Below are 27,277 nucleotides of genomic sequence, written 5' to 3'. Positions count from 1 at the left end.
GGGCACCATCAGCTTTCTTCACCACATTTGCTTATGCACACATTTGTCTTCAGCGATCGTGTTGAGAAGGCGTGCATCATGGAATGCCAGTTTAATAGAACAAAGTGTTCCTGCATTGAGTAAATACTTGAGTGGAGGTCCAATGTCCATCTGCTGCCTTACTACTAAACCTATAAATAAATGCACGTTGATCTATTTCCCTACCATCCTATATAAATATATTTACATATATACCTACCTGTATTTAGACCTCTATAAATACCCTTTATCTCCTAGTTCTTTTCTCTATTTCCTTTTACTTTCCTCTTGTCCCACTATCATGCTCAGCCTTCATTTGTAACCACCAATTTTATGAACCCACTTCTCATCCACACAGGCCACTTTGACTCCGTTTGTTGATGTATCAAGCAAGCTGCCTTGTGGCCTAAAGATTCTGAAACTAAGCCACCTAACAGTAAATTCTAAGTTTTCTGATTATTTCCCCCTAAAAAAGAAGATACAAAATAAAGGCACTCTACTTCACACTGGCTGGGTCGGGATGCTGTAGTTTGTTGTTCGCGTTCCCCCAAGCATGTTTCTATTTAAAATCGTCTTTTTGCTTTACTCTGAATGAGAAGGTAACTCTTTATCTCAACCAAAATTGGTGTTTCCAATTTCCTATATAACAAGGCTTGAATGTTGTGGAGGAAGTAGGCATAAAACTAAGAACCAAGAAGGATCAAAAAGCAAGAGACCTATAACCTGTAAGGTTCAGAGGTTATGACCCTAGGGCCCTGCAGTAAGGTGGGAGTCTAGAAAGATGTTTTCAGGTACTTTCAAGCAACCTGACTTTAACTGAGCTTTCTGCAAAGGGATTGAGATAGGATCTACTGCTGAGAACAACATTACTGGCATGAATACACATGAAACGATCATAGGGCTTCCGTCAAAAGTAAGCTGTCACTTTTGTTTGAGTAGAGAACTATAATACAGTACTTCATTATTCTTTGGGCTCATAGCTTAAACTCAACAGTTGCCTGCTTCCCCTAAAAGTATTTCTTTCCACCAGTTCTCCCATGCTCATTTAGAAGAACCATGCTCATTATCCCATGCTACAAATTAGAAAGAAGAAGAGAGGACTGGATAGGCAGGATGAATCTCACACGTCGAAGCTAAGGTGTCAGTCACCTTCTGAAGGTTGTTCTTTGAGATACTATTTGCCTTGTAACAAAGGAAGGGAAGTTGTAGCCAATATATGATCAAGATGTTGTTAATACACCAGCACACACTAGCTGATGCCTTCTTTGGTTTGCCCTAAGGTGTGACAGGGATGTGGCTGTCGCTGTGGCAGTCTGGGAAAGAAAGACCAGCACATACAATCTATGCAATAAAACGGATATAAATACATGGATCGTGTAGGGCTGTACACGGTGCACAGATGGATAAAACAGAGGGAGAGGAAGTAGGAGGAGGAAAATCTCCCATATCCCCGCAAGACCACAACTATATTTTTGACAGGTAAAGGTTAAGAAATAGACAATGAAGAGACAAGAGCGGCCATAACCAAGTTCACGTAAGGATGAGGCATTCAGTCACCGATGGAGCCTTAGGCAAGTGGAGGGCCTTTTCTGAGGCTTCCATTCTTCCATGGTGACCCGGGAATCCTCATCTCTCTCGTACTAACTGCTATGGCTATCAAGTAATACATGTGATGGTCTTCATCCACAGACATGGATGGATATGTATGTATTTCCTCCACCACGAAGGAGTCCAGCCTGGAGAAGATGATGGTTTCAGTTCTGTATTACTGGTAGGCCAGAGCAGGGTAGAATATATGAAACGGCTTTGGAGCTTGTAAACATAAATGAAAGGCATTAGTCATCAGGGAAGAACCAGTGGCCCCTAAGTATCATGATCTTAAACGCTTTATAAGCATGCACCTTCCAAACTTCTAATGATGTTAAACTAATCTGCATCAACCTGAGCAAATGTTCAGACTTTGAGAGTCAAGAAATTTAGCCACCAGTTCTGACATTCTGAGCAGTGCTAATCCTCTGCCTTACCTTTACTCTTAATGTTTACAGAAAAATGTTTACCAAAAAATGTGTACTAAAGGACCGGTGTCTTTAAATAAAATAGGCTGATGAAATGCACAGAAATGAAACAAAAAAGAAGAGCATTCAGTAACAGAAAAAAAGATGGCAGGAACAACAGGGACAAACTAGTCAGAAACGCTTTTGCCATTTTCTCCCTCTTCCGCAAAACATAACTAAGGTATTACATCCACCCCACCTCCACCCCCGCAATTAGCATAAGTGACTACTGGTGTCACAGGAGAAAACATTTAAAGAAATGACTGATTTGGAAACCAGAATTTCCTGCACTTCATTTAATTTCACATATGCAAGCATCCACTGGGTATGCATGTGTGTCAGATTTAGTGGACAGAAACATGAACAAAGCCCAGTTTTATGGCCTACAAAAAGTTCAGGGGCATAGAGACAGACAGGATAGGCTTTCAAAGCCAATCGCTAACATACTCGCCTTATGACTTATTGATGGAGAGATCTCGTCAGCACATACTTGTACATTTCCAGTAAACTGTGGATGCTTAAATGAACTTTGTTTTGATACAACAGGGCCATGAAGCACAGAAAAGCAGTGCTCCGGTAACTGTGTACCTGGAATAGCAGAACGCTTTCACAAGTCAAGTCTTCTGCAGGTCTCTGTCTTGCTTAAGAGTACAAGTGGCCTAGTGCATTAGGTGTTGGGTGGCTAACGTAACCGCAAGCTCAGCAGTTCAAAACCACCAGCCACTCCACAGGAGAGAGATGAGGAAAAAGGAGGCTTTCTACTCTCGTAAAGATTTGCAGTCTTAGAACCCCTTCAGGGCAGTTCTGCTCTGTCCTGTAGAGTCATGATGAGTTGAGTTCAACTCTCGATGGCAGTGGGTTGTTTTGTTTTGTTGTTTTTTAATCTAGCGTGGCTTGGCACTCTGCTTCCTCCGGAAGAGGTTCTCTGTATATGCAGCTAGAGAATGCTACCTGGCTGAAGGGGCCACAACCTCCTCCCGCTGCACAGTCTACCTTTCCGGAGTTCTAAGGGTCTCAGGATGATCACTGACGTTCTTTTTCTCGCTTTGACAGTCTGGGGACAAATGAACAAGCCACTCCCAGAAGCAATACAACCAGAATGCTCCTAGATGGCAGGACTTTGAGTTGCCCACTTTGAACATGTCACCAGGAAAGACCAATTACTAGACAAGACGCGGTTCATGAACAAGGAGGCAAACCCTGAAGGAAGGAAACTGACACAATTGCCAAAGCAATGGACTCACAGGGACCAAGTACTGTGAAGATGGCAGAGGACGGGGAACATTGTGTCTGCTTGCAGATAAGGCGGGCATGACTCTGAGCCACCTAATAGCTATTCTGTGGGTCAGCTGTGTGTGTCTGGCAGAACGCTCCATTATTAGGAAGAGGTCGCCATTTCCAGACAATGAGAACAAAGTTGTCATCAGTGGGGTCTCTTTCCTTTGACTATGAAACCCTGGTTTCATAAGAGTCATAAGCTCTCCACCTTTGGCTCTTAAAGCCCCAACAGGTTATACAAATAATACTTTGCCTCGTGGTATGCAACCTTCAAATGAACCCGGGAAAATGGTATTCGTTATTCTGTTGGATACATTAGATGTGCAATAATGATGTATTATAAAATAAATCAAATTACAAAAATGAACCCTATCCCATGGATAAAATCCTGGGAGTAAGCCAACACCACAATTATTATCTTCTCTAGCATTGAATGTTCTACATAAGTGTTTGGAAGATGTAAACAGGACATAAATCTGAGATTGGTTCTTCAATCTGTCTACAAATGACCATGACATTATATATAAACTATACTTTGGAGCATATATGCTTTCTGTTTAAGCAGTTAAGAAGTGTATGAGACACTCTGATAAACAGAAAAAACGGAGCGTGAATGCCGATAAATGCAGGCCTTCCGTCTCGGAAAGTCTCCCCTTATTTGATTAAGGCAGGTGAAAACCAGAGCAGTCATGCTTGTAGCCTCTCTTCCTTTTCCCTTTCCTCTCCTCTTTTCATTTCTAATGCGGATCGGAAGTCGATGTGGAGCAGTCTGGCTAGCCCCCGTCTAACCTCCCCATCTGGAAGGGGACTAACCAGCCTTGGGGCTACTTCCAACCCTTCCCAGCTGTTGAGTTGGGGTTTTTGTTTTTGTGGGCTTGAGAAAGCATATTTATATAAATGATTGCCATATCCTTTGCCAGCTGTTGACCCTGCTCTTGTCCCGGTTGGGGCATGGTTTTCATTTTTAGCGGCCACAGACTGGAACTGACCCTGATAGAGTTAGCACGCTATGCAAACAGCTTTACGCGCTATTGCTGTGACAGTTCAGACAATGGATGCACAGTGTAATCCAAGGGACCGGTGTTTCCCTTTGGGCAAATGTCACAGAATCCAGAGCTAGAAGTATCAGTTGAAAAAATAAATTGTGAGACTCACTGTGCTATGGAATAGCTTCAGACAGCAGCGATTTCAGCTAGGGTCAGAGCAAGAATTTACCAGCAGCGGCAAATGACTGTTTGCGCTTGGAAATGTAAAAAGTTCTCTGGAGGGATCTGCAGGGCCACTGCCGTCTCTCAACAGTGAGAGGTCGCAGGAGAGGTGGAAAGAAGCTCCATTTCCAGTTTTAACACGAGGATAGATGTTTCTGATGCAAATGAAATAAAAACTTTAGATCCTTGTACCTTAACAAAAATAAGTTTGGGCTTTTGATTAAAACTACACTGTACTGATAATGATTCCTAAGGCTAGCTAATCAGATAATTCCTTCAGATTCCAATCAGATCAACACGCTCAATCTGCTTCACCTGTTGTAGTCACAACGGCTCTAGTCTAGAGAGAGGGGAGAGGTGGGAGGAGAGAGATCTACAGAGATGGGGGGAAACAGTATAAATGATCCATCAAGGATGATTTTTCCTAGACAACCAATATTTTACCTACAATTATATGAGAGTATGGGAATAACAGCAGATCTTTACAACTTGCATGAAAGATACCAAGTCCCTCTGACTATAAGCAAATGAGACTAATAAACACATTGAAAGAAAAATAAATTGATTACTGATTCTTAGAGCAATACAAAGCCTATTATACAGATGATCACGGTATTAAATAATTAATAAAACCCGTGATTCCAATAGAGTATTTGCTCAGGGAGTCTAGTAGCAAGGAAAACAGTAGGAAAGCTTGTTAAAACGAAGTCCTGGGTTAGGCTCTCTCCTCTCTTGTCGATACTGCAAATTGATGGGGTGCAACCATGAAGGCCACCGTGAGTATAATTCAAATGCAAACCCCACCTTACAAGTCAAAGTAGTCCTCAAACAGGAGAGCTGGTGGGGGAGGGGGGGGGATAGGAGAGCTCGGATATTGAAAAGTGAAACTATTTCCTGCTTTAGGCATTTGAAAATCTTATTTTAAAAATCCAAAAGGAAATTTAGCTTTGAATTTAGGTGCATACTTCACCACACTTAGTTCATTTTTAACCATCTTCAGAAGCTTGAAGCCTGAGATTGATTTAAAGGCAGCTCAGAATTTCAATCAGCTTTAGCACAGGGAAAATGTCCTCAAGTGCTGGAAGAATTAATGGATGGGATGTTTGAAGCCTTTATGAACCCTGATTAAATTAATGACAGAATCTGTGAAATCACAAGGCAGTGTTTTCTTCCTCTGACTCATTGTATTTGTAATCATGAGAAAAGATGGTAAAGGCTCATTACCTACAGCAGAGCCTGGCTGAAGATTTCACACAGTTAGTACAACCTCCAGTGATACTTTGGTTATAAGCAGAATTTTAAAAAGAAAATTCAATATAATATCCCTTGTCTTATGTTTATTTTCCTTATTTACATACTGGGGCTGATTTTTACCATACTGTTTTATATGATTTCTCCTTTTCTGCCTTGGTGACGGCTCTAAAGTGCAGGGCTGCTAACTGTAAGGTCGGCAGTTGGAAACCACCAGCTGCTCTGTGGGAGAAAGCCTGGGCTATCATTTACCTGGAAGCTAGAAACTGTATTTCTATTGCTTTCATGGCTTACTCTTTCTTATTAACAAGACTTTTTGTTGTCAGCTGATACAGAGGACTGCTCTCCAGCTCACTGAAACCCCACGAACAACAGGAAGGTCTGCTGCTTGGTCGTGCCATCTCAGAATCAGACCATAGTAATCCGGGGTTTTCCCTCGCTGGCTTTTGGAAGCAGATCATCAGGTCTTTCTTCCTAGCGCCTCTTAATCTAGAAGCATGGCTAAAACCGGCTCAGCATCATAGCAATGGGCGAGTAGTGGCTACCATGAGGTGCCTTGGTTGAAATGTGACCTGAAGGTGAGAATTCTATCACTGAGCCACCCCGCCCTCATACGAACACTTCGCTATACATTTCCCCAAGTCTGACCTGACTCAACACCTCAATAGTGCTCATGAACAGCCTCTAATTGTCAACACAGACCTCCACGTCCTTTCTGCTAATGTCTAGAGTTAAGGATTCCCCCCAGCAAATGCACGAGTACAGTAAATTCTTAGTAGGATACAGAATTTGGGGTACTATGAGACTTGTTTTTCCTCAGCACTTTGGTGTACAAATCCATTGTTTTATAGCACACACTGCCACCTATGCAGGTGGTATGTCTTCCCTATATGCTACCTTCGTCCTCTCGCCTTCCTAGGCTTGCACACAGCAGCTTTCTTTCATGCCCCTTTGAAGTCATCTTAGCCCAAGTGGGGCACTCGGTATTTCTAATATCTTACTACAGCTGGACACACAGCCACCTGAGCTAGTTTTCAGCGTCCACGGCCTCTGTCTCTCCACTCTTTGCATTTGTGTTCCAATTATGATTTTTGGAGATGCTTCTCTTATTTTTGAGCCTTGTCCTATCGTCTACATTTTCTGTTTTCCTTTTTCAAAGCGTCTGTTCATTCCTGTCTTCAACAAAGGGCCCTAGAATTAGCATCGAGCTGCTACATCACAAGGTCAGAGGTTCGAATCCACCAGCTGCTCTAGTAGCTCAGGCTGCCTGCTTCTATGAAGGGTTAGTCTCAGGAGCACTAGATAGGGCCATTAGGGTTGGCATTGACATGATGGCAGTAAAGTTGGTAGTTTATGTATTTGGCAAGAAGGGTCCTGCGAGTTATGGGTTTAGAACATTATTTTGACTGAAGAGTTTCTCATCACTAAACTTAATTAATGATACTCTTTGGAAGCCACTAATCATTTGACTTTGCATGTAAACTACTGCTATTTCACAAGTCTTTGTTTTAAGTCCTTTTATGAGTTGAACTGACTCAACAGTACACAGCAACCGTGTCATTTCGATTTCCTTCCAGGTTCGTTGGGGTTTTGGTTTTCACTTTGCCGGGGTGGTTCGATTGGTTTTTGTTAATTGGTGGGGTTTCCGTGTCTTTTTGGGTCTTTTTGGTCTAGCCTATATTTAATAAGTCTGTTGATGGAAGCTCACCTTCTATGCCTTTTGAAGGGACCCTGCTAACATAATTGTTAAGAACGTGGCTAACTGAATGCCACAGGAGACCCGGGGATCTGCTCCCATAAAGATTACAGTGCAGAAACCCCTATGGGGAAATTCTACTCTCCACAAAAACGTAGCTTTTGAGGGCACGACACTTTCTGGGGTTTCTTCTTGCTTCTTTAATAACTCCTTCTGAAGAGGTCTGTAATACTTCACCGCTCTGGCCCTGTCCCACCATTTTTCTCACTCTATATAACTTTTCTCTCAGATGCTATTTTCTTTCACTGTAGCTACAGGGTCCCCACGAGCCTGAATTGACTCAAAGGCAGTGAGGTTGTATTTTGGTTCAGAGCTCTGTGCTGATAACTTTACTGAGTGCCAGGTGGTCTGCCCTTTGCTGCTCCATAGGACATCAAACTCAATGGTCTTTGTTGCTCCATAGCACATCAAAAACTCAACGGCCCTTAAACGGAAAGGATTAAGTTCTTCCATTCAACAGTTTCATCTCTTATATGCTTTGTTCCACATAATTAGCACAAACAGAAAATTGGGCACATATTAAAATCATCCCCCTTCCTCATGCTGATATCCAATCATCACAATTTTAACCCCACTTTTATGACTCTATTCTACTTTCCATTTTACTCGGCACTGCCTTAGGTCAGATCAATACTTCAAGTGTTTTCCTAGGCCTCAGTCTTAATCTTTCGTCAATAGGCCTTTTGGCCACCGTGGGATAAAGACTGGGCTATTAACCACAACGTTGGAGGTTCAAACCCACCAGCTGTCCTGTGGCAGAGAAAGACATGGCATTTTGTGCTAAAGATTTATAGCATTTGAGAGACTATGGGGGCAGTTTTATTCTGTCCTATAAGGTTGTTATGAGTCAGAAGCAAATTGATGGCAATTGGTTTGGGGGTTTAGATAGCTACCAAATTTCCCTTAAAATTCAAGTCCAAGGTTGTCACCCCTCTCCTCCTTACACTACTCCATTTCTTACTGGATAACGTGCTGGCTCCGACAGTAACTTGTACACTGCCCTGGACTTACCTCCGAGGCAGTTTTCCTGTGGTATAGGACAATACTCACTTCCTCAGAAGCCCTTTGAACCTACCATGTCTTCTCTTGCTTCTAGATCTTCATGAATGTTGTCTTTTCTATCTGGATTGCCATGAAGTACAGTCTTCCCAATCTCAGCTGTCTCATTTCTAGAAAGTCTTTCTTAAATTCTCTCTGTTCTCCTCAACTCCAAATATGCAAAGGAGCTTGGCAACAAAGGCTATACCCTTTGAAGTTTGCTGTTCTACAAAATCAAGTTAACTTGTAAGACGTTCTCCATAGTTTTTAAAAAATAGTTTTATTAGGGGCTCATACAACTCTTATCACAATCCATACGTACATCAGTTGTGTAAAGCACATTGGTACACTCATTGCCCTCATCATTCTCAAAACATTTGCTCTCCACTTAAGCCCCTGGCATCAGCTCCTCATTTTCCCCCTCCCTCCCCGCTCCCCTCTCCCTCATGAACCCTTGATAATTTATAAATTATTATTTTGTCATATCTTGCCCTGTCCAACGTCTCCCTTCACCCACATTTCTGTTGTCCGTCCCCCAGGAAGGAAGTCACATGTAGATCCTTGTAATGGCTTCCCCCTTTCCAACCTACCCTCCCTATTAAAACTTCTTAAACATAACCACGTACCTGGAGGGAATGAGTTGATGGACTCACAAGGGTCCTAAAACTTTTTAAACAAGAGGCCAGTTCACTGTCCCTCAGACCCGTTGGAGGGCCGGACTATAGTTTAAAAAAAAAAACTATGAACAAATGCCTATGCACACTGCACATATCTTATTTTGAAGTGAAAAAATCAACGGGGCAAAAACACCCGGCGGGCCAGATAAATGTCCTCGGCGGGTCGCATGTGGCCCGCAGGCCATAGTTTGAGGACGCCTGACTTAGGGTATGGGGACCATAGACCCAGGTGACACCAAAGTCAATTGGTGTAACATAATGCACCAAGACAATGTTCTATATCTTACTATGGTGAGTAGCAAGAAATTTAACCTTCATAACTGGCAGACCAAAAGAATGAGGGGGTGCCTGGCTACATACACTACCAAAAGAAAAGATCATCAGAAGGTCCTGGGTAGAGGGGGGCGGGAATAGGGGAACAAAATTTAATCAAAGAAGCCAAGCTCACTGGTTGGAGGGTCTGGTGGAACCCCCAAGACTATGGTCCTTAGTCTCCTTTTAGTCCTAGAACTGAACTAACCCCCACGTTAGAATAATGAACCATTTAAGATCAAAAGGTCAGCATCCAACCAATGACAAAGACCAGAGGGCTAGGAATGGAGGAGGACCGGAACAGGAAGCACAGGGAGAAAGCGGAATCAATGATGGTACACTGAGGGTAATGACGCAGGCGTTGAAACAAAATGTATTTGGATTGCTGAATAGAAGTGTGTTATCTGATCTGTAAAGCTTCAGCTGATTCTCAATAAAATGTATTTTAAAAAAAAGCCAATCAGTAAGAATGGAAGAGAGTTTCTGGGAAAAAACGTTTCCTAAAATTCACTGTGGGCTGCTAATTGCAAGGTCAGCGGATCGAAAGCAGCACTAGCCTCTCAGCAGGAGAAAGGGCTTTCTATTTCTAGAGAGTTTCCGTCCCAGACACCCCCAGGAACAGTTCTCGCCTAGCCTACAGGATCACAATGAGTGGAGTCGACTCAATGACTGTGTTTAAAAAAAAATAAAAAATTTATTGGTTACGTTGATACACAAATATGTGGGGGAAAAATCCAAGGTCCAAAAGTATAGAAAATACAGTCCACACAAGTACATTGAGAGATGGACAAAAGACTATGAAAAATTTTTAATCTTAAAAAACATTCATATTTACAGGCCAGAAAAAGAACTGCTTTAGACAAGGAAACCTTAATAATAAATTTAAATAAATTAAATACAGATCACAAAGGAAAATTTATCTTAAAATTGGACAAGATTAATTTGGCAAGTTACACAAATAGAAGGAAATCTGTTAAAAAAAAAAAAGGAAGAAAAAGAAATTCAGCTGCTAATCTTAGGTTAATAGCAAATGACCCTAACTACTCTTAACCTCAAAGACTGACCTTTTGACCCACAGTTAGTGGCCCTGTTCAGAAACATGTTGCCACCAGAGTAAATAAAAAGAGAACACAACGTGCTGAAATTGTTATTGCTAATGACAAGTGACACACACTTTATACTGCCACCGAGTAAAGCCATCAATAAATAACCCTCAACATGTTTCCCAATGTTCTCTTGGAATGTAGTGTCTTATTCAGTATTTACAATTTGTATTATTTCTCTCTCTTGACGTGGGCAACTATGATTCTCAACTCTGGAATTTTAAAAGGAAAAAGTGCAAAGAATGGACCATAAAAAGGAATGACCACATGGGTAGGCAAGCTGGGGAGCACAGCTACTCCACAATTCCTACGCTCACGCTCCTTCTCCGGCTTGCTCTGTACGGAAAGACAAATGGCCGGGGAGAAGTTTCGCAGACACACCAGTCATCCTAGACTAGAATATGTGACAGACATGAAGCCCCGAGGTAGGAAACCCTAAAAACCTGATCTTCACGGAGTTTTGAGTGAGTCACGAAGATTCTCTTCGTGAAGGCTCTATTCTGATTTCTCTGATAAAGCTGAACAATTTAAGACTTGGCTTAAGCTGTCAAGTGGATTATACAAATCAATTTATAAATAAGCCTTGCTTTAGTCTCCCCATGGAGAGGCAAGAGAATCATATTCATTGCAAAAAAACAAAAAACAAAACAAAACAAAAACCTCAAACAAAGCAAAAAAAAATGTATGGAAGGAAAAAGAAACTGGTAATATTGGTGGTCTTTGAAGAAAGGAGCTGAGTACAGGCAGGGGTAGAAATGAGAGAAGCCTTTTCTATAGTTCTCCTTAGGATCTTTTTTTTTTTTCCTCCTTAGGATCTTAAAAGTAAGAACATTACCAATAAAGCAAAAGCCCACATGAATAAAAGTAAACAAAGAACCAGATCTATAACCAAATTCAGGAAATGGGGGGGAAATTCAAGTATAAAAAGGTATGAATTAAGCAGTACACCTTTAAATGTGTATAATCGTGAAAATAGAGCTAAGATAGAGGGATAACTAATTTTAGTGAATATTTATACAGTAGGTTAGAAGTTATTGTCTGTAAGAATTTACATGCAAGAGACAACGGAAATAAACAATAACTGTTTACTGGAAAGAGAATGTCCTGGAAGGAGGAGCACAATTTTTTAAAGTAATCGGGCTATTAAAATGAAAAACAGAAATTAAATTCCACCCTTCTTCAAATCCCCAAACCTCCCTAAAAAATGCTGTTTAGTAAACTGAGAGATGAAACCAATTTGTGTACACGCAATTATGGGGTGTGGAGATTTTCTTATTCTTAAGCATTTCTGATTCGAGGGTGAAGAATGACAGCATTTTAGCAATTTACAGCCAAACAAGGACAATATAAAATAATTACCTGTAATTCTCATAGAGAAAATGAAATTATGTGTAACGAAAAAAGTCAGTTACTCTAATTTTTAAACCTTCATTTTTATTTCTACAAAAATATTTTCTGCTTCAAAGTTGTTCAAAGGCAAAAGATGTTTTGACATGCTTTTAATTGATTCGTTTTACACTCAGAGGGAGGATAACAGTGATTTGTGAAAGTCTTTTTTTCCCCTGTCTTGCACACATCTCTCATTTGTCCATCTTAATTCAATTACAGGAACCAAGGACAGTTTGACCGATGAATGAACCATATTTTAACCGAGGACACTTCTATTTAAACTGGAGTGCATCAGCCACTGTAATTGTCAGTTAGTTACTTCCGATCTCTAACTTTTGTTTTGAGAGGTCACAGCATGGTCATGGCTGAAAACTTATTAGAATATAGATAAGTATTTAAATCATCACTGCACTTGTCATGGAAAGAAAAATTGCAATCATGAGTGCCTTATATGGAGTTATTATTAGCCTTTGCTGAACTAACGGTCTATATTCAAATACAAAATAACCTTATTATTTTAAATTTGGTGTTACTCAGCAAGTTTTACTCTGCAAGCTTTGGAGGTCAATAAGTTGTTGTTTGTGATGAGTTTTACACGGACAATAATCTAGATTTAATTAAATGCACCCATTTCGGTGTTGGATGAGAGTTTTTTTCTTTGCTGAACGTATGCAGTGTAGAACTACCATCACAATCAAGATACATGAACATTTCCATGATCCCCAAAAGTTTCCTTTGGGCCTGCTGACGCCACTCTACTTCTTGACTCCAGGCCCCTGGCAATCACAGATCTGCATTCTTTCTCTGTAATCTTGCCTTTTCTAGAATTTCATATAATGTAATCACACATTATGTAGTCTTTTATGTCTGTGTTCTTTCATTTCACAAATGCTTCTGAGATGCATCTATGCTGCCATGTGTAACCATAGTTCCTTCCTTTTTATCGCTGTCATTTTCCATTGAATAGATAACAGCAGAATTTGTTAATTCTCCCACCAATTGATAAATATCCAGTTTTTGGCAATTATGAGTCAATCTGCAATGACCATCTGCACACAAGTCCTTTTATACACATGCGTTTTCAGTTCCCGTGGGTCAATACCTACAAGTGCACCGGCTGGGTCGTATGGTAGGTGTGTTTAACGTTATAAGAAACGGCTGGGTCGTACGGTAGGTGTGTTTAACGTTGTAAGAAACGGCCATATTGCTTTACCCTCTGCATCGCTAAGATTGTGTGTGAGTTCAACAGTGGCTCCACTGTGCCACGCTTTGTTTCGCCAGTCTCCATTTCCGTCCTTCTGTCCTGACAGCAGAGCAGCTTCTCTGGTACTTGGTTGTCACTCTTTTAACTACCTTGGTGAAGTGGAAATGTCAATGCAAACATACATTTTTAAAAATTATGTTCTTTATTTTCTTATTATTGAGTTGTAAGAGTTCTTTATAAATTTTACAAACAATGGCCCGATACATATATGCTTTGAAAATATTTCCTCCCCATCTGTGGCCTGCCTTTCCGTAGTATATAAAATCTGTAAGAATTCACATGCAAGATACAAAAGGAATAAACAATAATTTAATGTCGTGGAAAGGGAAGGTACACTGTATTTTCACAGTAACTTTCAAAGAATGAACATTTAAAAATTTTATTTTGTCCAATGTACCAATATGATTTTAATGGTTCAAGGTTTTATAACTTATCTATATATCTCTGGCTTATTTAAGAATAAAATATATTCTCGTTTGTTGTCTTCTTGAGGATTTATTGTTTTACTTTTAGATGTATGATCCATTTAGAACTTTTATGGATCTTTCCTGAGATTTAAATGAATAAATTATCTTTAAATTATTTATCATAGCAAACTGTATGTACAAAAACACAACCATGTTTATGACATTGCTAGAATTCCATTGTACACTATTTATCTTGAAGCATCATATGAAATAAAAATAATCTGTTCAGCCTGAATTACAGAGACAGGGAAATTCTTACTTACCATATAAACTTGATTATAAGCCAACCCGAATATCTGCCGAGGCACCTAATTTTACCACAAAAACAGCATTAAAAATGTGCTGAAAAAACTCGGCTTGTACACGAGTATATACGGTACTCGGAATAGTATAGAGTTGAAAACACATTTGTCTAAGAAGCTCTTTTAAGACCAGGGTTAGGCCTTTGTTCTTATGACCTATTTAAATTTCTTTATGGTAGAAAACTTGGCAACTGACACATAAAATAATGAATTTCAAAGTGTGACTTTTCTTTCTAAAAATAAGAAACGATTTACTTTTTTAAATTGTATTTTAGGTGAAAGTGTGCACATTAGATTAGGTTGCTATTTAATACGAGTAGTTTTTATTCGAACTGTTAATTGATATGGGCTATAATTTTCACAATGTGTACGCATTCTCTTTATTTCCATTCTGTTTGTTCCATTGATCTAACTTCTCCCTGGTAATGTAGTAGATTAGGAGTTGGGCTATGAACTGCAAGGTCAGCAGTTTGAAACCCCCTTGGAGGAAAGATGAGGCTTTCCACTCTGGTAAAGCGTTAGTCTTGAAAACCCCTAGGGACGGCCCGATCCCGTCCTATCGGTTAGTTATGAATCCGAGTCAACCAGGTGGCAGTGAGTGGGGTTTGCTGGTTTGTTTTTTTGCGTTTCTCTTCTCTTCCTTGCCTTCTCGTTTGCCTTTGGATAAATGTTATGTTCGGTCCGTATAGTTGACTGCTTAATGCAGCACCTTACTCATGAGTGAAATTGTTTATTTCATAAGTCAATCTTTCATTTGGCTGAAAGTTGACTTCCCAAAGTAGTTTCAGTTCCAAGTTCAAAGGGCAACTTAGGGTAATAGTTTCAGGGGTCCCCAGTTTCTTTTGGTCCAATTAAGTTTGTTTGTTTTTAACGACTGTGAGATTTGTTCTACGTTTGTTCTATATTTTTGTCCCATTCCATCTGGGATTCTCTCGTGCCACTGGTCACAATGAATTGTAATGGAAGCGGGGCACCATCTAGTTCTGGTTTCTGCTATGAAGAAGCTGTGGTGCATGTGAAATATTAATAGAGTTCCTTTGTTCTCTTTTGGTCCGGAGAAGTATAGACCAATAGTTGTATCCCGGATGGCAAACCAATTTGCTGTACTTTAAAAAGGAATGGGTATTTCTTCATGGAAAACTCTCATGGAGAAATTGTTTAACTGATTTGCAATAGCTGGAAAGAGTCCTAGCAGTCGTGGCAGGAGAAGGAGACCCGTGAAAGAAGCTCTTCTATTGAGGAGCGGTGCCTTCGATGCCTTGACACGCAATGAACAAGAAGGAAGAAATCCTTTACTGAGACGCAGAGTCATCGCTTCCTCCAAACTGATACTGAAAACAACAGTGGAAGTTGATGTTCACCACATAGCCCATGACTTTAATCCAAAATCATGGCCAGGAAAGTTCCATCGCCAGGGATCCAGAGCCACCAGAACGGCTCACAATTTAAAAGGAAAACGACCTGCTACATAGACAGATGACAAATGAACGAACCTCAACTAGAAGCTAAGAAGCTAGACTCAAAAAGATGACATATGATAGATTCCATTTAGATAAAATTTCCAGAAAAGGCCAGTATCTGCAGACAAAAAGCAGAACAATGACGTTGTGGGTTCCGGAATGGGAGAAAGGATTCACTCTTAAAGGGCATAAAGGAATGTGGGGGTGACAAAAAGATGCTGCAAAACTCAACTCTGGTGATGGTTGTATAACTCCATAAATGTACTAAAAAGTTATCAGGTACTTAAAAGGGGTGAACTTAATAGTATGTGAATAATATAATTTTTTTTAGCAGCCAAGTGCTTAACCACTATGCCACTAGATTTCCTTTCTGGCATGTAATAATAATTGTATTAAAAAAATAATTATATGTCATTAAAACTATTGAAAAAACATAACCAGCAAGGAGAAGGTAGAAAGGTATGAATTAAATAAGTACGCCATCTACATGTACTTGTTGGAACTGAGGTAGCGGCAGTTTCTTACTCTTTTCCCTTTTGTGCACATTAAAAAAATTTTTTTTTAATCATTTTATTAGGGGCTCATACAACTCTTATCATAATCCATACACACATCAATTGTGTGAAGCACATTTGTACATTCATTGCCCTCATCATTCTCAAAACATTTCCTCTCCACTTAACCCTCCGGCATTAGGTCCTCATTTTTCCCCTCCCTCCCCCCTCCCCTCTCCCTCATGAGCCCTTGATAGTTTAGAAATAGTTATTTTGACATATCTTGCCCTGTCTGACGTCTCCCTTCACCCACTTTTCTGCTGTCTGTCCCCCAGGGAGGAGGTCACATATAATTCCTTGTAATAGGTTCCCTCTTTCCTACCCACTCTCCCTCTACCCTCCCTGTTTCGCCACTCACACTACTGGTCCTGTAGGGCTCAATCGCCCTGGATTCCCTTTATTTTCAGTTCCTATCTGTACTAGGGTACATCCTCTGATCTAGCCAGACTTGCAAGGTCGAATTTGAGTCATGGTAGTGGGAGCGGGGAGGAAACATTTAGGAACTAGAGGAAAGTTGTATTTTTCATCGTTGTTACATTGCACCCTGACTGGCTCATCTCCTCCCTGAGACCCCTCTGCAAGGGGATCTCCAGTGGCCTACTAATGGGCTTTGGGTCTCCACTCTGCACTCCCCCCATCATTCACTATGGTAAGATTTTCTGTTCTGATGATGCCTTACACCTGATCCCTTCGACACCTCGTGGTTGCATAGGCTGGTGTGCTTCCTCCATGTGGGCTTTGTTGCTTCTGAGCTTGATGGCCGCTTGATTACTTTCAAGCCTTTAAGACCCCAGACGCTATACTTTTTGATAGCCGGGCACCATCAGCTTTCTTCGCCACATTTGCTTATGCACCCATTTGTCTTCAGTGCACATTTAAAAATTTTCAAAATAAAAAGGTGAAGAAAAAAAAAGTTATCAGAAATGTGTAATCTATATTCAGTCTCTCCTCCCAAGAGAAACAAGCAAAAGTACACGATAAAAACCGGTCAGATTCTTCTGTTATTGGGATGCTTTCATAAAATTAAGCAAAATGGGAAGTACCTATGTACTTCCCATTTGATCAGAGAGCATTCTGATCAAAAGAATAAAATTCCCGTATATACTCGAGTATAAGCTGACCCATATATCAGCTGAGGCACCTAATTTTACCACAAAAACTGCATTAAAAATGTGCTGAAAAACTCTGCTTCTACATGAGTATATACGTTAAAAATTTTGGGGTCAGATATAAATCCTATCTATGCACGTAAAAATAAGCCTGACCCCTGCTAACGTGCACCTCAATTTATCGGTGAAGGAAACGTTATCACAGAAAACATATTGGAACATCTATCTATTTCAGTCTTAGTAGTGCTCATCATTCAGTGTTTCACTTTTTGTAGATGGTCATAGTACCAGAAGCAAAATGGTATATGCAATATATTGACTGCCAGAAAATACCTTTTATCACTTACTAATACACTAGCTAGAAATTTCCAGAAGATAATACATCTCCAGAAGAGGGAAAAATTGACCATTCTTCAGGAGCCAGAACTGCTGTAAATGAAAACATGGAAATTATTTTTCAGGCTCTGATGGCCACCACATAGAAGGGACAGGGAAGGAAGAGCAAATTGCTGAAAGGAAGAAAGCCATTTCCCCCTCATTCATACATGTCCCAGGCTTCACTCTCTCTTTATTTACAGCAAATCAACTGAGAGTCGTGGGCAATCACCAGACTGATGACCAGTCACCATCGATGGCAACTGGTTTTGATCATTTCTGAAGTCACTATTCTTTAGGTTTACCAAAAGTTGGGCGAGAAAACTGAAAGTAAATAAGAGTAAATTTCAACAACTGCAAGATAGGGTAACTTTTTGCAGCATATATGAGAATAACTTTCATTCTTAATACTTCGAAACCCGGTAAGCAAGAGACAAGTTTCCCAACAAAAACACGAGCACCAAATGTGAATAGGCAAAATTCAGTGAAGAAACGCAAACAGTGAAATATGCCTGCCTTTGAAAGGTATGGAGGGGGAATCAATACCACCAGGTTTCGGTGCATTTGTAAAGGGAACAGCAAATTTTCTGTGAGGGGGAATGAGTCAAGGTTGTTTCTGAAGACGTATGCACACTTTCAGATGTATAAACCTCTAGGATAGAAATGACTACAGTAAGGAACTATGTACAAAGCAAAGAGTTCATACCAGCATCATTAAATGAGAAGGTACATGAAAATAAATATGCAGAGACAGGTCTGGAAGAATGTTAACTTGGATTTCTATGGGACGTGGGATTTCGAGGAAATTACAACATTGACTGTTATTTTTCCTACATACTAAATTTTAATAATGAATAAAAATGGGAAACCCAGCAAAGAAATGTTCATTTTCGGGGAAAATCTGCAACACCATGTCTTACTTTTCACACCCTCCCGGTACTTCACCTGACCTTCTCAACTAGACCCTCAAGCAGTCTTGAAATTCAGGGTGTCTTTTCAAGTCTCTAAGTGTTTACTAACAGATTGGTTGTGGCAATAACTGAGCAAATTATGCAACTTAAGCAAACTAGTATCTCAGACAACAAGCAGACAGACTGAATAATGTTTGCCTCATTTACCAAATTTGATAGCTCTGAAGGAAACTAATTTGCAGATTTCTTTAAAGAAAAAAATAAATAACTTCAGACCATAAGAAAATGATGTGTTACTATACAAAATATTGCCTCTGGTGGATTGTCCCATAAAAGATAAGAGTTATGGTGCAAACATAAGACCACAGCAATGACTAGCTTCTCAACTCTCCAAGTGGTATAAGGGCTAACTCAGGACCACGCCATACCTTGTTCTGACCTGTGTAGAATTCTTCGTCTGACCATTACCAATAGTCTGCAGAGTTGTAGGCTTTACCAAGATGCACATGGGCTCAGACTATAATTCAATCATCTCTTCTGCTTTACCAGGAGCCCTAGTGGAGTCGTGGGTTATGTAGTAAGCTATCAATCAAAGGGTCAGCAGTTCAAGCACACCAGCTACTCTGTGGGGGAGAAAGATGAAGCTTTCTGCTCTCCCAACGAGTTACAGCTCAGGAAACCCAGAGGAGCAGCAAGGCCCTAGCCTACGGGGAGTTCGCTTTTGGTTTCCTCCTTTAGCAGTTGAGACGGAGTCAACTTTTATTAAGGCCTTGCTGGTGATAATTCTGTTTGTGACCTTAAGTTCTAGCCCCTAGGTCTGTGCTTATTAAAATAGAACTTTGGAGAAAGTTCTGTTATGTTAATGGACAAGATTAAGACAGGGGATCTTCTGAGTCTCTACTTTACTCACGCAAAACTAAACGCATTGCCATTGAATTAATTCCAACTCACAATGACCTTATAGGACAGGACAGAACTGTCCCTGGATTTCCAAGACTAACGTTTTATGGGAGTAGAAAGCCTCCTCTTTCTCCTAGAGGGGCTCGTGGTTTTGCACCTCTGATCTTATGGTTAGCAGCTTAATGCATAGCCTACAGTGCCACCAGGGCTCCTCCAAAAAAACCCCAAACCAAACCAAACTCACTGCCATCAAGTCAGTTCCGACTCACAGTGACCTTATGGGACAGGGCAGAACTGCCTCTGTGGGCTTCCGAGACTGATTCTCTACGGGAGTAGAAAGCTGTCTTTCCTAAGTGGACTGGCCGGTGGTTTCCACCTGCTGACATTGAGGTTGGCAGAGGTTGTGAACCACTACGCTCTTCCTTGGGGTTGTGGTCTGTTGAAAACACCTCCATTAAAGCCATTCCTTTTGGGACCTCCCTGTCATGGCTAAGCATTGACAGAAGCCAGGAGCCCCGCTTCAACTCTGGGACATTTTCACTTCTGCCTCTGGACCCTGCATTTGGCTTGCCTCTCCTAAACTCTGGTCCTTGGGACTTACGTTGTGGACTAGCAGTTGACCTGGCCACCTCCTGCAGCCTTGTGGCGGAGGAGACTCCTCCAGAAAGACGCACAAACTTCAGATTGGGTATTTCATAGCACCAACAAATACAGGAGCCAATCTCCTTAAGTGAGTTCTGTCAGACTTCCCTGGGACCGGGGAATGGGAGAGGTTGGCATAAGGTATTATGGAATGGTACAGGCTTTTGGAAAAGTTGGACATCCATAATCTCCACTTCCTTGGGACTAATCTTACTTTTTCTGAAATTAATTAGTACCAATTATGCCAATCAAAGTGTTTTACCAAATTTCCAATCGCTGCTAAGGACTGGTCCAACTGCTAGAGAGCCCATGAGAGAAGGTTTGATTCATTTTCCTGCTTTTCCAGGATTATTTAAGTGCTACCAGCAGGCAGGCTATACACCAGGGTCCTCATGCTTTTTAAACAGGGGCCAGTTCACTGTCCCTCAGACCCGTTGGAGGGCCGGACGATAGTTTAAAAAAACCTATGAACAAATTCCCATGCACACTGCACGTATCTTATTTTGAAGTAAAACACCAAAGGGGGCAAAAACACCCGGCGGGCCAGATAATTATCCTCGGTGGGCCGCATGTGGCCCATGGGCCGTAGTTTGAGGACCCCTGCTATCCACCATTGGGGAGTCTTCTAGCTGCTTTCTGTTGAAACTTCGGTCATTCCTTGTTTCTTCTGTTCTTAAGGTGACCTGACAGTCAACTCTGACGGGTCAAGGGCGCAATGACAGCTTTCACTGGTTGTCTCCTCCATCTCTCTTTAGTTTGGGTTTAAGTATAAGTCACAAGATTGCAACCTGCTGGCTCCCAGTTCGGTGCCAACTCATAGTGGCCCTAGAGGACTGGGTAGAACTGCCCCTGCGAGTTCTCAGACTGTAATTGTTTACTTGAGTAGAAAGTCCTGTCTTTCTCCTGCAGAGCAGATGGTGGTTTTGAACTGCTGACCTTGGGGATCACAATTCATTATGCCACCAGGCTCCTTTTAACAGTATGAAGGGGCTTCAAAAAGTTCATGGGAAATTGCAATGAAAACAATGGAATTTTACAATAAACTTTTTTGAGACCCCTTTGTATATTGGCACAGCATTTCCTTTTTTATCACAACCCATTGCGTGAGTCGTTTCATCTTTCTGTGGTCATAACATTTTACTTTTATCTTTTGAGATTTGAAATTTTAAAAATGTTATTTTCTGGGGAAAATTTTCAATGCTACATCATCGTCTTAGATTCCTCATCAGCATGAGATAACAGAATATTGGAAAGTTCTTGGGGTTTATATAAAAACCACAATAGAAGGGTTTTTCTGATGTTTTAATCAGTCTGTTACAATAAGCACCTTCTACTAATGACTTAATGATGTTTGGCTAAGCAGGAGCATTCGATTGCTCTCACACTTAGAATATCTTTAATACTTAGAATTACAATGAAATGCTGGAAAAAGTATGTTTCTCAGAAAAATCCTAAAGACATAATTTTATGAATGAGGACAAACACAAAAGACTGGTCCACAATGGGGTATCCTGCGGAAGCCCCTTAAGTGAACCCTTCTGGTGCTGCGGCAGGCCTGTAACAGGCTGAGCTGCAAGCAAAGGACGACGGCATTTCACCTGCAACCTTCAAGTCATGACAAACGACCCTTCCTGCCCTGGAGCTCAGGTTAGTCTTCTCTGCCTGACCGCACACAGCAGACAGACCGAGTCTCGCCGTGTTTTCTTTCCCATAAAATGATTTCCCTAAAGCCAACGTCAGGCAGAAGGCCACTACTATCACCCCAAAGCCCCCCAAAGCGCTTGAAGGGGGAGGCAGGAGCTGGAGGGTCAGGAGGTGATCAAGCTTACAGATTAAGGCTTACTAAAGCTACAAGATGAGCACAAGCCCTGGTGTGGACGAACTCCTAGCACTGAGCACTCGCCTCCCCCGGCAAGCCTCATGGCACAAACCACAGTATCTTCTCATCAATGGACCTCAAAGGCCAGCCGGCATTGACTTGGGCTTCTACACCTCGACTGGCGCTTCAGATGGTGACCACCCAAGCCAGACAACAGTTCCTGCTTGTCTGTGTAACATTAGAACAACTCAGGCCTGCAAACACCACCGTTTTTCTATCCATACAGTGACATCTGTGAAGGTCTGGGAATTGCTGACATTCTAGAAAAAGCTGCCTCGTTTCTGTAACAGTGTATTGAGAGCAAAGTCAAAAACATGCATACCCACACACACAAAACTCCCCTAATATTTTGAATATAATTCAAAAGCGGTTTAAAGCCTCACGTTTTCTACTAATCAACTCAGGCAGAGATTTCCTAATGTTTTCTTTTTCTTTCTTTTGAGGCATAAAACATGCTAACGCTGGGCTGGCTGACCCCATTTAACTAATAATATTTCTCAATCACTTAGTGCTTTAAACCAAACAACGACATCATTCTCCCTTGAATTCCCCAACTCCTGTCCCAGAAAAAGAACAGCAGCCTCTTTTAGAAGTCAACAGCTCCAGCACCGTCACCACTTTGCAAACCTTCACGATAGGTATGTAAGTGCCATTCATTCACTCATTCATTCATTCTACTTTTTGACATCTTGAAGGTATTTATATACACAGGCTTCTAAATTTAGGGACATGAATTCCTGAGGGATATTCATCAACACAAAATGGCGATTTGACAGAGAACTGTGCCTCATGCTTTGATTTTAAGCCATGAGAAATGTCTCACCTCTGCTTGACAAATTCTATTCCTTTGCCCCCACAGCTAACTTTACAGTTATGTAAATTACTCAGAGGAACAAACACAATTCACAATGGCAACATTCCTAAATGAATTGGATAGCAATGATTATAGCTTCCCAATCATAGTTTGAAACAGATAAATGTGTGCTTTATTGATAGCAGGAACAGAAAGCCCTAATCACTAAACGCCCAAACAGTCTGGTTTTCTGTAAGGTAATGACCCATCTCTATATTCAGAACAACAATCTCATTCATCATAATTCACATTAAAAAAAAGAAAAAAAGAAGAAGAACTCCAGTCAAGCTAATGGAGGAAACGTGTGAAAAGTGATTGGCTGAGGAGAACTCTGTATGCAGCTGGAGGGTCCTAATTGATTATATTGTGAGGCAACTAAGCCTTCTGCCTAGTACATCAGATCTTTATCTAACTGCATTTCAATTGATTTTCACTGATAGTCTTCTTTCTTATGTCTAAAGCTTAAAGTACTAAACTAATAAAAGGATAAAAGACTTTGTAATACAGACTTCAAAATATAACGTTCAAGCTGGACTCCCATGGAAAGAATTACGATGGTAAATGCATACAACCCACCAAACTGATAAGCGCCCAACCTATGAATCTGGGAAACAACTAAAATAAAATATTTAGGATTTAAGTCTTAATTTGAAGAGTTCAAAGCAGAACACTCACCCAGACATTAAAGGACTGAGAATATTTCAATTCACGACTTGCCCATAAATGAAAGAGATGACAAGTAATTAAGAATTAAATTGTTAATTATGCTTACAAAGTGATTGCTTGGTAAATGACATGCAACAACAAATGCCAAATGTTCATTTCATGACAGGAGGTAAACATGTAAGACTAAAGACCACTCATTTAGTAGCTAGTACGGGTATTTTTAATACAGTACATACATTCTATTGGTTTAGTCCAGAGTCAAATGCTAAAGATTTGATTTTCTAAGTAATAATGATGGGTTTGGAAACTAGTCAGGTAAAATGGCTAGACGGTATTCAACTTTCAGATCATTACTGGATTAATTGGTACTCAAAAGCCTAATTCCCAAAAGAGCATGGCTCTTTTCTGGGAATTTCTTTTGACAGGTTTTTTGAGATTTAAATGGCATATAATAAGCTGTGCATGTTTTAAGTATATCATTTGATAAGTTTTGATAGATGTATATATTCATCACACCCCTACAGAAAAGATAATGAAAATATTCTTCATTCCCAAAGGTTTCCTCCTTCCTTTGGCTCTCCATCTCTCCTCTCATACATATCCAGGAAATCCTACTCATTTGCTTTCTATCAACACAGTTATCATTTTCTAGAATTTTCTAAAACTGAAACCATCCAGTATGTATTTTTTATATGACTTACACTCAGATTATGTAATTACATTGAGACTCATCAATGTTATTGCATTTTTCAACCATTCATTGCTTTTTATGCTCAGTAGTATTCCAATGTCTGGAGCCGGCACAATTTGTTTTGTTTTTAATCATTTTATTGGGGGCTCGGACAACTCTTATCACAACCCATACATATATCCACTGCATCAAGCACATTTGCACATTTGTTACCATCATCATTCTCAAAACATTTGCTTTCTCTTGAGCCCTTGGTATCGGCTCCTCATTTTTTCCCCTCCCTCCACATTTGTTTCTACACCTATCTGCTGATGGACGCTTGGGTTGTTTCAGGTTCTTGGCCACTACAAATAAGCCTGCTGTTGAAGGTTCAGGTATGAAGGGTTTATATGGACCTACATATGCTTTTACTTCATGTTAACGTTTTAAGAACCTGGAGAAGTTTCTCAAAGTGGGGGTACAATTTATATCCACCCCCAGCAGTGTATGGAGGGCTCCAGTTGCTGGACATCCTGACCAGCACTTTGGTGTGATGAGGATGTGTAATTTTAGACACGCTTCCGCCGTACGTACTGATACCCCAGTGTGGGCTGAATGAGTACTTCTCTAACGACTATTGGTGCTGAGCAACCTCCACACTTTTCTTTTTCAGTGAAATCTGTTCAAATCACTTGCTAATTTTTGCTCCTTTACTTTTATATTATTGAGGTTTGAGGATTGATATATGGATGTATTCTAGATATAAGCCTTATAACAGACATGTACTTTGAAAATATTTTCTCCTGGTATGTGGCTTGTCTTCATTTTCATTAACAGTGTCTTAAGAACAGATGAAGAAACTAAAGTTTCATTGATTCTTATTTTTCTGCTTTCATTTTATTGATTTCCACTTTTATCCTTATGCTAGTTTCTTAAGATGGTACTAAGTCATTGATTTGAAACCTTTCATCCTTTTTAAAACAGGTATTTAATGCTATAAATTTCCCTGTAATTACTGCTTTAGTTCAGCCTACAAATCTTGTTGAGTCTTAATTTTCATTGTTCACAATTATTTATACTTTTTCTTTTTAATTCTTCTTAGATCCATGATTAGTTGGAAGAATGATAGGTTCTAAATATTTGGGATTTTTTCCAAATATCATGTGGCTATTGATTTCTAATTTAACTCCATTGTGGTCAGATTTACATAGGATTTAAATCATTTATGATTTAAGTCCTTTAAATTTATTGAAGCTGGCTGTATGGTCCAGAATTTATAGTTTATCTGAATAAACCTGTGTGCATTTATAAAGGTATCTTCTGTTATTACTGGGTTTGAGTGAGTTTTTTTGTTTGTTTAAAGCAGTGACAATTAGATTAAGTTGGTAATTATTATTACTCCCGTTCTCTGTATTCCTGCTGACTCTCTGTCTCCACTTACCAATTCTCGAGAGCAGGCTGTTGACATATCTGGCTATCATTGTAGGTCTCACTATTTTGCTTGTAATTCTATCAGATTTTATTTTGGATATTTTAAAGCTGTTATGATGAAGCACAGAAACATGGATTAGCACTCTACTCCCACCCCCTTGCTATTTTGAAATGTCTCCTTATTCTTTAATAATATTCTCTGTTTTTAGGTCTTGTTCATTGATGTGGCTGTTCCTGTTCTTGTTTTTCATTAGTGCTAGCATGGTATATTGCTTAGTTTCTATCCTTTTTTCTTATTTGTGGGTTTATAAGCAGGATATAGTTGAACTTGGTTCCTCCCCACCGCCATCCCCCCACCCCCACCCCGTAATTTGGAATTTTTAAAAAGTGTTTAGAATATTTAGATTTAACACGATTTTTTATGTATTAAGTTTAAACTTCCCATCTTTGTATGCTTTCTACGTATCTCTTTTTTCTCTTTTACCTTTATTTCCCTGCCTTCTTTTAGATTAATGGATGTTCTTATGATTTTGTTTCAGCTCCATTTTTTTTACTTATTAGACATAACTTATGTTAGTAGTAGCTTTAGGATTTATAGCTCTAAGTTATCAAAGTCTATCTTCAATGCATGTTATCCCACTTCATGTACAATGTAAGGACTTCACCACACGTGCTTCCTCTTCGCCTTTCCAGAACCTCATGTTCTACATGTGTTCCAACTTCTAAGATTATTGTTCAAATGGTCGGTGGTCTTTTCTTTCTTCTTCTTTTCTAGAAAGAAAAATCTTTTTATTGGGGGCTCCTACAGCTCTTACCACAATCCATACGTACATCCACTGTGTCAAGCACAGTTGTAAATATGTTGCCATCATTATTTTCAAAACATTTTCTTTCTACTTGAGCCCTTGGTATCAGCTCATTTTCCCCTCCCCAACCCTCCTTTCCTCATGCACCCTTGATAATTTATAAATTATTATTTTTTTCATGTCTTACACTGACCACTGTCTGCCTTCACCTACTTTTCTGTGGTCCATCCCCCTGGGTGGGGGTTAAATGTCCATCATTGTGATTGGTTATGGTCAGCGGTCTTTTCAAGAGATTTAAGTAATTATAACTTTTTTTAACCTGCATAGTTATTAATTTTGGTACTAGTTATTCCTATGTACACATACTGATTTCCATATGGAATCATTTTCTGCCTGATATTTCCTACAGTGCAGGCTTGTTGTTGAATAATTCTTTATGCTCTTGTCTTGTTGAAACAAGACAACTTGGTTATATACAGATACATAAAATCAAGTTGTATATATATGGGTTTTTTGGTTCTTACTCAAATATGTTTTAAAGTATAGAATTCATTCAACAGTTTTTTGCTCTTAGTATTTAAAAATCATTACTTCACTGTTTTCTAGGTTACATTGTTTAACAAGAAATCTGTTGTTATTCTTATATTTGTTCCTCTGAGTGATGTGTCCTGTTGCTGTTTCTGCTTTCTTCTCTCTCTCTTTATCACTGACTGTAATTACCATGTGCCTTGGTATAACTTGATTCATGCTCATTGTACTGTTGGTCCACTGAGCTTCTTGGATTTGTTGATTTATAGTTTTCATCAATATTGATTTTTTCAAATATTATGTCAAGTTTTCTCCCTCCCCTTTTTTCTTTTTAAACATTTTATTAGGGGCTCATACAACTGTTACAGCAATCCAT

At 40.0% G+C, this 27,277-nt stretch overlaps 1 protein-coding gene across 8 annotated transcripts in view; it reads right to left on the bottom strand.

Annotated features, from left to right (window-relative positions):
• Positions 1 to 27,277, bottom strand: part of BCAS3 (BCAS3 microtubule associated cell migration factor) — a 550,239-nt gene that overhangs the window by 176,301 nt on the left and 346,661 nt on the right. The window lies entirely within an intron of this gene.

This window comes from Echinops telfairi, unplaced genomic scaffold, assembly GCF_000313985.2.
Source record: "Echinops telfairi isolate 266 unplaced genomic scaffold, ASM31398v2 ScPeMD7_7458;HRSCAF=8496, whole genome shotgun sequence".
Classification (NCBI taxonomy): domain Eukaryota; kingdom Metazoa; phylum Chordata; class Mammalia; order Afrosoricida; family Tenrecidae; genus Echinops; species Echinops telfairi.
This window is presented reverse-complemented; position numbering and strand designations above follow the sequence as displayed.